At 40.4% G+C, this 11,341-nt stretch overlaps 1 long non-coding RNA gene across 1 annotated transcript; it reads left to right on the top strand.

Moving 5' to 3' along the window:
* The first annotated feature begins 5,814 nt into the window (after window positions 1-5,814).
* On the top strand, window positions 5,815-10,536 carry LOC121081956. Its single transcript, XR_005825857.1, has 2 exons — window positions 5,815-5,883; window positions 10,104-10,536. It is a non-coding gene; the product is annotated as an uncharacterized LOC121081956 (long non-coding RNA).
* The last annotated feature ends 805 nt before the right edge of the window (window positions 10,537-11,341 follow it).

The following is an 11,341-nucleotide window of genomic DNA, read 5'->3' as shown; positions in this document are numbered from 1 at the left end:
CACCTGGGGACAGAGCTGGAGATGATTTTCACAGAAAGCTCGTTGTTTGCACAGAGTACAGGGTTAGATTCTAGATTCTCCTCTAAATGTATAAGACTATTATTTCAGGACCAAATTGTACTTGTTAGTATGTATTTATATTATAATAAAAGAAATATATACTGTAATTGCAGGTGTTTGCCCTAGCTTCTAGATTTAAAAGACCAATTAAGCAGCACACAAAATAATAACTTACTGAAGATTTCTTTAAGGAATAGTCAGTTCCAGATATTTGCATTTTTAAGCTTCTTAGAAATGGTTGGGTGTATTTTGCAGATACCTTTCCACATTTTCACCTTTTATATGGAAAGATAAATTGGCTTAGAAACTCCTTCTAAGCCAGCTTTTTGGGCTGGAAAGTAGGTTTCTTGAGACATTCTGAGATGGGTTGTTTGTGGGGTTTTTTTTTGTTTTTTCTTTTTTTTTTTCTTTAAGTAAGAGAAAGAAACAACAAAGCATTTTAAGCTAGACAGTAACAAAAAATTGCACCGCAGTGTTTGCGTAACACCTGTAATAGTTTGTACATATAGTACAGCAATGACTTGTGTGTTCATAGGGAAGAGGCCAATACATTTTCTTTCTAAGCTACGTATTCTTGGTTTCAGTCTATAGCTTCTAAGCTAAGGAACTAATTTTTCATACCTGTTTCTTTTTTTTAATTTTTTTTCCCCACCCCGGAGGATTGCCTTATTTGCTAAATATGACACCTTATTCAACTCACAGCACCGCTCCAAGTGCTCATATGGCTTCTTCCACCACAGAGCTTTCGATATAAATTTTTCCATTATGGTGCCCACACAAGCAAATGAAAAAAAAAAAAAATAAAATCTACATTTTTGTATTCCTCAGGAAGCAGAATCCTGGTTGTATTGAAGCCAGCGGTAAAACCTCTATAGATCTCCTGGGGTCAGGATAGCATTTGTGGCCTTGACCACCGGTGCTTTTCTAGGTTGAAACATTTCTGTTACAACTTTCAGATGTTCAACCAACCGCTTAGAATAGACTAGCCCTTTTGTATAAAATTGCATCAGAGAGAACAGAAAATTCAGAAAATAGTGCAGCAACTCAACTTTTTGCACCTTTTTGTCTCTTGGGGATCATGGCATTTTGCAAAATCATTCCTGCTCAGGGATAAATTGATCAATTAACATATTCAAACAAATCAGAATCAAAGCTGTTTATGGATCTATTCATAGCAAGTAATTAAGTAGCCATCTGAACTATAGCTTTTGCTGCTTTTAGTTATGCATTTCCTGATAAGGTAAAGTCATATACAATTGCACTAATATATGTTCTGCTGCTAATAATAGCTTAAATAACTTTTTTGTATACAGTGTAAACTGCATCAAAATGCAGTGTTTGCGGGAAGTCCGCATATTAATAAACCTGTTTTGTTGTGGGGGTTTTTTTGGCTTCGGGCACAGTGGTTAAAGAATTCTCATTGCCATATCCTTTGAGAACCACACTTGAAGATTAGTCTGTACAGGCTAAGAATTCTCATTCTTCTATTATGAGTTTTAGACTTTGAGTCTTTATTCCTCCAGGTCCATGTCTTTTTTTTTTTTTTTCCTAATCATGGGCTTTCATCCAAGAAAAATAAGATGTACATCCCAGAGAACTGATTAAAATCATTTCCAACAATACATTGAGAGTGATTTTACAGGTCACAAAGCCATTGACTTTCCACTCAGTCTGAAGGAAGCCAGTAATAAGATATTCCATGTAAATTAAATCATAAGGGACTTCTGAAAACATACCCAAAACCAAGAATCTTGTAAGACTATAGGGTAATTCAGGTTTGAAGGAACTGCAGTAGGCCATCTACTCCACTGTTCTGCTCAAAGCTGGATGAACAGTCCTTGTCTAGTAGTAAGTAAAGACTATCTGAAATTCAATTTTCCTTCCTTGCAGTTTTGGGTTTTTTGGGGGTTTTGGTTGTTTGGTTTTTTTTTTTTATTATGATTATTTTGAACTTGCAGCCCAATATATTTAAATTATGTTTGGAGCTAGGGATCTGTTTACAAGCCGTAACAAAGGATGATTAGAAAAACAAAATTAGTCAAAATAGTTTGGAGACTTTCTTAAGAAAGTGCAAAACCAGACACCTCTGTGAAAATACACAATGTTATCACAATAAACAATAAAGATCAGATCCCAGCCCCTATATGATACCTTTCTTTCATAGTGAGTTCATCAGATAAACCTCCAAAACACAGCAGAATGCATATGAACTTGAGAATGCATATGTAATTACTAACGTATGTGTGGCTGTTTGAGGTATGAAAGTCCAAAATGCATCTTCTTCCAGGAGTATGTTTGAGTATGTTTTTTTAGTGTGCTTTTTATGTGTGTATGCTTGATGTTATTTATCAAATCAGACTGTTAAAATATTTCTCTGAATTGTCTCTGAAACAGAGTGCCTGAAATAGCTTCCCCTTTTCACCTTGTGAATAATTCTGCGTGTTTCCCCTACTTCTCCACATTTTCTGCATAGTATAGCCCATTTTTTCCTTGAATCCCCTTCAATAATTTCATACTCTGCCTGCATACGTTTGCTAATGTTAAACTATGTCGCTTAGAGCAGCCAACATTGCCTAAGCGCGTACGAGGATGGAGTTCTACAAAAAGTTAGAGTATGCAGGAAGTGTAACATATTTAGAATCAGGTTCACTACCATCATTGCTATTATAATCTGGGGGAGTGCCTTGTCCCCTTGAACTTTTGTGCCTATATGTGCTTGTGATATAAGCCGTATGTACCTGTAGATTTCTTTGCGGAAATATATATGTGTGTGTGTGTAATAGATATGTATATATTCCACACACATATATATATATGTGGAAATCTATATAGGTATTTCTATAAAGGGGGTGGCCTCCAGGTAATGATCACTTCCTCCTGGAAGGGATTACTTCAACAAGATCCTTTTCCAATGTACCTCTTTAAATATTTTGTTATGTGAGATTTGCTCAATGTGAGAAGATGAAAAAGATTAATTTCCTGTTTTCTGTAAGGTAGACATATTTCACTGCAAAGGCATATGGACAGTAACTTCTGTTGTCAAGGAATGTGTGTTGCCAGCATAAATTATTCATGATCACTTCCTTAAATTGTTGGAATAAGGAGTGGGAAAAATATTTCACTTGATTGATAGGATTAGGAATAAAAAATCAGGAACCGTATTTTCTGGAAAAATGGATCTGCAGATTTAAAAAAGAAAAAGAAAGGATGCTTCCCGTATCTACTAGTGGAAATTTAACTTTGTATCTGGGCATTTGTTGGCCTGTACCACGATGAAGATGGAGCTGCTAATAAGGTGCAAAAGATTGAAATGCAGTTCAGCATTTCAGAAGCAGCAGCTAAAGATCTGGAATCAGTTACCAACGTAGCTGTTAAACTATAATGAGTTTCAGAAAGTGGCAGCTGATTAGTACACGCCGCTCTCTCTGTTACCCTAGAAAATACCCATTACGCTGGTTTCTGTTGGAAGCGTACCCCAACACTGCTTTGCAGAAATAGCCGGGATGTTTGGGTAGTCAGCATGGCCTCTGTAAAGCAAACACAAACTCCACAACTCATCCTGGGGTTTCACCTGCAGCTTGTTAAGGTCCTGTGCATTGCCCCAACAGCAATGATGAGGCTTGGTTTAAACTACAGGTATGCAATTAGGTACACGTGACTTATAGGATAGATCTTACTAACTCATAGGTTCAAGATATATTTGATATCTATCAAGCTTTTTTTAAAATTACGTGGCTCACAAAGCACTTACATAGATGAACAAATAGCTCTAATGAATCTATTTTACCGAGTTTAAATTGTAGCCACAAAAATATTTCTATTTTGGAACATGCTATGCTACTAAACAGAATCTTTTCTCCCACCACCTTAAGAACTACTAATCTGCTTTGTGCTAACATTAGTCTATCTCAAAAGTTCTTTTTACATTTATCTCTTTCCCTTTTTCTCATTGCTCTTTGATGCTTTATTGTGTCTCTACCTCTGATATTTGTAGCGTATTCTGATTTCATATACACTTTTGTAACATCTTAGTAGTATTTACAGTGGTATTACTCTTGAATGACACAGAAGTAACAGATCAAAGCTTCTTTTCTTTTTAATCATCTGCCCCCTATGGCACAGACTGTGTTTTCATCATTCTTTGCAAAGCACTGTGTCAAGTAGCAAGAATGTTTGGAAGAGATACTGAACCAATTTCCTTTCTGGAAAATCTGAAATTGCAAGCAGACCAAAAAAAAAAAAAAAAAAAAAATCAGACATATAAGATAATTCATCTGTGATGACGCTCTGCGCCACTGTGCCAATTTTTCACCCACAGATCTAAAAATATCTTAACATAATCTCCAAACGTTAGGGAGTTGGAACTGATGAAAGTTTTGTTTTGTTTGGATTGGAGGTTTTGGGTTTGTTTGTTTGAAGATTTCTGCACAAAGTCTGTTTGAATGTAGCGGTCCTGAGGAATTGAGAGGATTGCTGAACACAACTTGATGATCGATGCAGATCAACATTTACCATGCTAAGCAAAGAGCAAGCTTAATCTGACTGAACCAACATCAACTTGACTCTTGCTCTCATTAGTACTGCCTATTGATCTGTGGCCTGATGGCCAACTCTTGTTCACAATCATGTTCAAGTACAAAAAATCTGTAACATCAGCAAGGCTTTGGGAACACAGGAAAAAACCAAGGATAAGGAGTGGTACCTAAAAGTCTGCCAAATTAGGTCCCTCCTCTGGTAAATTTAAGGTTTTATCCGGAGAAATTCTTCCTGACATCCACTTAGCTCATTATTGAAGTGGAACAACTGAATATGCAGCATCCCAACATCAACGTCTGCTGTTCTTTGGACTCACGTGCAAATTGTGTATTGTACAGTAACACCTGGACAAAGACAGATAAAGCAGTTACTCATTATGTCAAATCACTTGGCATCCTCTGTGGTCTGACTGTTAGTGTTTTGTATTATATACGGATTCCAGTGAGCACAAGAAAAATAATAAGCATTTCCAGTGTTTATAGTATTACTATTGTCAAGATTCATTTTTATTCAAAGTAGTGCAACTATATGAACTAATGCTTAGAGAAAGAGAAAAGAGTTTGATTGTTTTTTGAATGTCATGCTAACTTTAGTAATCCTTTTATTGTATGCCTTTTCATCAGGCCTTCACTGTATATCTATATTTTAAGACACAAAAAAATCCTGTCAATTCAGTCTATTAAAGGATGTTTTCTCTCCCGAACTTTGTAATCCTTGCTTGGAGTTCTGACAGAGGAATGGTAATAGGAGAGCTCCGCTTTGGAAAAGACTGAAAAACAGCAATGCTTGCTTGCTGACAAAATCTTGAATAAATAAGTCGAGCACAATCAAAACACATTTTGAAATAATTTCTCTCCTACTGCAGGATATTATTTGAGATTTCTCTCAAATTAATTGCAGTGCAACACTGCTGGCAGTAGCATGGAACTTACTGCAGTCCTATCTCCTGTGTTAAGAGAAATGTTAATACAGTGAAAACTTACTGCGTGACACCCTTGCCCTCATGAAAGAGGAGGCAGAGACTCGCCGGGCCGACCCTGTCTGTGATGCGGTGGATGTCTCTGTCCTGCAGGGCAATGGGTGGGAGTGAGCCATCACCACCCCCCCCCCCCCCCCCCCCATCCCCCCCGGGCAGCAGGCAGTGAGCAGCAGGAGCAAAGGCATCTGGAGGGGCAGGAGAGGAGCGGCAGCGAACTGCTCTCCCTGCCTGAAATCCCGAGGCTGCAGAGCAGGCACAGAGGCTCTGCGGGAGAGTTTTACTGCAGGTCGATACTTGGGCGTATTCAGGTGAGGGAACAGCTGGGGACATGGTAGGTGAAGAACTAATTGCTTAGTGAAAAGGCTGCTCATTCCGTCTGACGTGTGGTAACTCGGGGTAAGTTATAAAGCGGGGTGTTTATTGCGGTGCCGGGTGCAAGGGGGGTCGCTCCTCCTAACTTGCACACGTAGTTTTACTCACGATACATATTTACACAGTGAAGTTGGTTAGTTCTGCCCAAAGCCTACACCTACGAGCTCATTATCGGTTAGTTGCCTTCTCGCTGCAGTTTAAAGGTAGAGTTCATTTTAAATTTCCTCCCCATGCTCCCCGGGCGGGGGGGTTCACTCTCTTCGGGGGGCCATTTGAGTAGGAGGTCGGGATCTCCCCCACCACAGTGATTGTACCCCGGTGTCCTTGAGCCTTACCCCTTCAGCAGCCCGTTTTCTTCCAGCAGCTCGCAGGCCCCCGCCAGAGGCTCCGTATTCACAGGCCGGTGGGGCTCGGCTCCCCCTGCCCTGGCTGCCCCCCGAGGCGCTGAGCGGGCGAGCCCCAGCCCCTCTCTGCAGGCAGGGGGGCTCCTGCCCGCCTGCCGGTGGCTGCTGGCCCCGGGGCGGCTCCTGCCTGCAGCCCGGCTTTCGGGGGGCACCGCGCTGTCTGGGGTCGGGGGGGCACAGCCCTGAGCGCTACAGCTTGCCTACCGGCAGGCAGAGCCGCTCGGCGTTAAGGCCAGCGTAGTTTTTGCGTGTGTTTGGTCGTGATTTGGCTTCAGGAGAATAATGCTTTTGAGGTATGATGGCATGAAATCATGATTGAAACAGAGCAGGCATCTGCAGGAGAAATACCAGCTTGGGTGTAAGTCGGTGAGCCGTTTTGCCTCTCCCCAGCATTACCTTTAATGTTCCTTGTTGGAGGGGAATCTGTCGTGCCAGAGGTATTGTTATAGTTTAGCTGTCCAATGAAATGACAGAGACTGGCCAGTTAGAAAATGTGATTTATTAAAGCAAGCGACAAGTAAGCAAAACAGCGCTGGGCGGCCGGGGAGTCTCCTGCTCCACCAACGGCGCGCAAATTCAAGCAAGCTGAGCAGCTCTTTTTCTCTTCCCCGAGGTCGCTTCTGACACCTTCAGTAGCCCCTCTGCTGCTTCTGTTGTGGCGGTTTCTTGTCAGACAGGACGTTCCCATGTTTGGTGTAGCAAGATCACATTGTGGACATGTCTCTTCTTGTTAAACAGGAAGTTCTTAAGACCGCCACAACGGGTTCGTTCCTCTTGCTTACCTTGGTCGATCAGCAAACTACCTTCAGTTACTTATTACAATTCCCCCCTTCTTTTATTTATAAGTAATTTGCTGATCAAACCTAGACAATACCTCACAAGCTGCATCTAATTCAGGATTTTCATTTGGTATGATTTTCATCTCTAGTTCCGATTGCTTCATCACCATTAGCTGCACTTTTTCCAACCTGTTTTTCACAAAAGTTACAAATTTATTAATGATACAGGGTCCGAAAGTCAGAACCAATAACAACATTATGAGGGGTCCCACCAAAGTAGAAATTAAAGTAGTCAGCCAGGGTGACTGTGGCTGTAAAATTCTTTACCTTTTGCTTTTTCTTGTTACCTTTTTTGTTCTTTAATAACTCTGTTGGGTCCCACTGCTTGTGGCGTTTTTAGTTCATGTTTCTGAATAAATATTAAGACCCCTCTATCAGGTCCAGGTTCCCAATATCTTATTCCCCAGGTTCGTCCTAATAGCCATCCGTGGTCATTAGGCTGCAGGATTTCTAGTATATAACATGCTTACAGTTGCCAAGATGGGGGTCCTCTACGTGTCTATCCCAGCTAGGAGCTGGCGGATTGCATCCTCCGGGTCCCCATGTTATATTTAAGAATCTATTTTTAATGGCTACGTCCCAGTTTGAAGCTATGGTTTCACATCCCCAATATGCACAGTAATAGTGATTAGGGAAATTGCAGTAGCTTTTCCCTGGATTCGAACTGGGGCAGAGATAAAAAGGTTTTATTGTTCTTTCTCGTCAGCTGGGTGGGTCTAGTTCATAAAAGACTAAATCTTCCAATTTAACTTGGAATTTTGGGGATCTGGCTGTCACGTTATACCGAACTTCTATTGAATCTTCCCATCCACCTAAGGTCCAATTGAAGGGTAATGCTCATTTTCTTTTTTTTTTGAAGTCATGGTAATCAATACCATTAATAGGATACTAGCTTTCATTTCCCCACTGTTCAGTACCTCTCTGCCTTCCTCGTCTACTCTTTTGCAGAGAGCAACGGGATATCAATATCTTCTCAGCAGCAGCAGGTAGTCTTCAGGGGAATTTTGCTGTTATCCTGTCAATAATTTCCAAGGTCTAAAGAGTTAGTTATCTCTTAAATATATTTCCACCTGTTTGGTTGTTGTGTCCATTTCCAGGCGAATCTTATAGTACGCTGTCTTAAAACTCTGTACCAGTCTGTTTCATGTACTTCCCAAAGTTCAGGTACTGACAGTTCCCATCCACAAAATAATTTACAAATTTCCACTTGATCCTCTGGTCCCCTGGTACGTATCGAATCATTGTGACATTTCATACAGTAAGGTTGTCTCTTAAATGAAACACAGGACCAATCTCTATTACAGTTTAGACATTGGCAAACAACCCAACATACATGTCTGGAAGTGGGGTGTTTTAAGCAGCGTATTCCCCGGAGATCTCCTATTCTGGGTGATTCGGGTATCTCCGTCTCTGTGTTGTTTTGCGGTCAGCCAGCAATGGTGAGACAGATAGCGATGTCCCAATAACGTCCTTCACACCGCCCCGAGGCTCAACATTGCTGCTCCGTGGGTGGCATAGATAGAGAGAGAGAAAAGATTCTGCCAACTGTACAAAGGAGGTTAACAATCTTTATCTAAGCATTAAACCCATTTACCATTATCAATAAACAATAACAGGCAATAACTACAAATGACTAACAAGAACTATAAATCCCTAACAAACGTTAGCTAACAACTCAAAACTCAAACATGTCATAAGCTAATTTCAAAACATTATCATAACAGGATGACATAACAAAACACAATAAAACATTTCTTAGCATATATAAGGTTTGTTTGTGGGGGTTAAGAATCAAGAGCCAAGAGGTGGGCATTTAAAGGGGTAAATTTTCATGCCCCTTTAAGGTTAGGCTGCGCATGCATTTTCATTGTGCAGTTTTGGTCAGGGCATTAGCCTGAATCTTGACCAGGAGGGTCACGGACCAATTTGTTTGTCTCGCCACAAACAATCCTTATCATTTTGGAAAAGATGGGAGCAGGAGACGACACACTCTGTACGGTTTTGCTGTTCAGCCTTTGTCTCGTCGTGACTACAGTAACCATCAGTATGTGCTTTTGTGAGTGTTTTTGGTCACGCCGGTACAGAAGAGTGCGATCTCTTCCTCGCAATCCGCCCCGAGAAGTGGAACCCATGGGATACCAAAGCAGAGTGCGAGAGACTGTTCTATAAACAAAAGAAAACTGTTGATCTCCAGCAGTTACCACGTGACTTGTTATTTGTTTCTGTTCATCTTCGTTACCTCGTGAAGAAAAATACCAAGGACCAGACACAGACTATCGTGGAGGGAACAGATGGAGTTACCACCCCGACATTATTCAGGACTGTGCTGGACTCACGAGTGAAGAAGCCTGTTTTCCACCTCACATGAGACTTTGCTGGACTGGTATTCTGTTATTCAACTTCTAGTTCATGTTTGTTAAGAAATTGTTATTTGTTGTTTACTGGTTGTCAAATGATTCATTGAATTTACTTTACATCTAACACACGGTTTTCAAAATAAATCAAAAGGGTTGGGTAATACATATAATAACCTACAAAAACAAAACCTGAAACCAACACTTAAAACTATACATTCCACTTAAGTAATAAATGAACTATAAATACTATAGTTTCTATAAACATTCTTTTTTTGTTGTTTTTATATATATCTATGCGTCACTATCATGGCTAGACTATAGGGATTTCACATGTGCGGTCTTTCCAGATTGTTCCAGTACATTCTGTGGGGTTTAAAATTGCGCATGCGCATGTTCAAAGGCATACACGATAAAAGATGGCTGCTGAGTGTCCAGATGAAGTCCTGGACCCATTTCCCGAGCTTACCACTCCGGTAAGTTTGTTAATGGTGACATTTATGGCACTATGGCCAAATGACAGGTCCTTGCTTTCAATGCAATGTTTTCTCACCGTCAGACCGCCACGTCACCTGCCAGGGAGGAAGGGTCTGGAGTGCGCATTTCCCCCTCTGAACGTCCCGTAAGGTGAGTGTTTTTTAAACGTCTAACCTGTATGGTTCATTATAAAGGGGAATCAAAAACCTTTTTTTTTTTTTTTCTCGTTGTTTAGGCACAGGGTGCGTTTTTCTACTGTCACACGTCAAGAACTTATGGTGGAGGTGGAAAAGTATAAAAGACGTTACCACATCCCCGTCTGTGCGTTCCTGATGGTTGTTTTCTTTGCTATTCTATGTGTATTCTTAATCGGCCTACATTGTTGTATGAATTGTTAATAGTTACTTATTCCCAGATTCCTGTTTGCTATTAAATTGTTATTGTGTTAACTATATAATCTGTATTGTTGACTGTACATTTTGGCGTACTACTCGAATTTGTTTAACGCCATTGGGTGAAATCATAGTAGCAAATTGCATGTTAGTTATAACACGTTGAATTAATCTTATAAAACATGGAACAGCACATGGCAAAAACAATAAGGTGGCTAATCCACATAACAAATAAAATAGGATTCGTTTTACCCAGGGGCTCCCGAGAAGCCAGGAAAACAAGTCAATATTCCAGTCTTTCCAAGTTCGGATGGGAACATGGGCTAACTTCCCTGTCTGATGTGATTTGTTTAACTACCTCACCATTGCCATCAATTTTCAAATAACAATTGGAAACATTTCATTTACCACAAACACTTCCTTCTTCGGCTAGCAGGAAATCGAGAATCATTAGAATAGTTTGGCTCCTGATCTGTACTTACAGTTTGGATTTTACCATCTGGTATTAAGGATGATTCCTCCTTTCCTACCTCCTCTGCTGCTGCAGAGTGTCATCTGCACATGCCATAACAAGTCACCGTCACGGTAAAACACACAGATTTACATTAGTAGAACTGCTACAGAGTGTATTTTATTTCAGTTTTTCTGCCAATATCCCCCACAGCCTTGCTGAGCAAGGGATATTGTTTTACCTGAACTAGGCAGGCCTTCCCCTTATCATTTTTACTGTAACAGGTAAAGCATTTTTTCCTTACCTGGAATTTATTTCCAGATATGCCTGCTTAAAGATTTCTTTTCCACTTAAAGATTTTGGTGAATTTGGCATTCTTACTTGTTTTCTTAGTTTGTACTTTAAAGGTTTCAGGATGTTTTCCTGGTGGCCAGCAGCTCCCACAGCTTCTTTTCACTGAAGTTTAACACCAAATAA

Source organism: Falco naumanni, assembly GCF_017639655.2.
Source record: "Falco naumanni isolate bFalNau1 chromosome 23 unlocalized genomic scaffold, bFalNau1.pat SUPER_23_unloc_1, whole genome shotgun sequence".
Classification (NCBI taxonomy): domain Eukaryota; kingdom Metazoa; phylum Chordata; class Aves; order Falconiformes; family Falconidae; genus Falco; species Falco naumanni.
The sequence above is the reverse complement of the archived record's forward strand: the minus strand, read 5'-3'. Positions and strand labels throughout refer to the sequence as shown.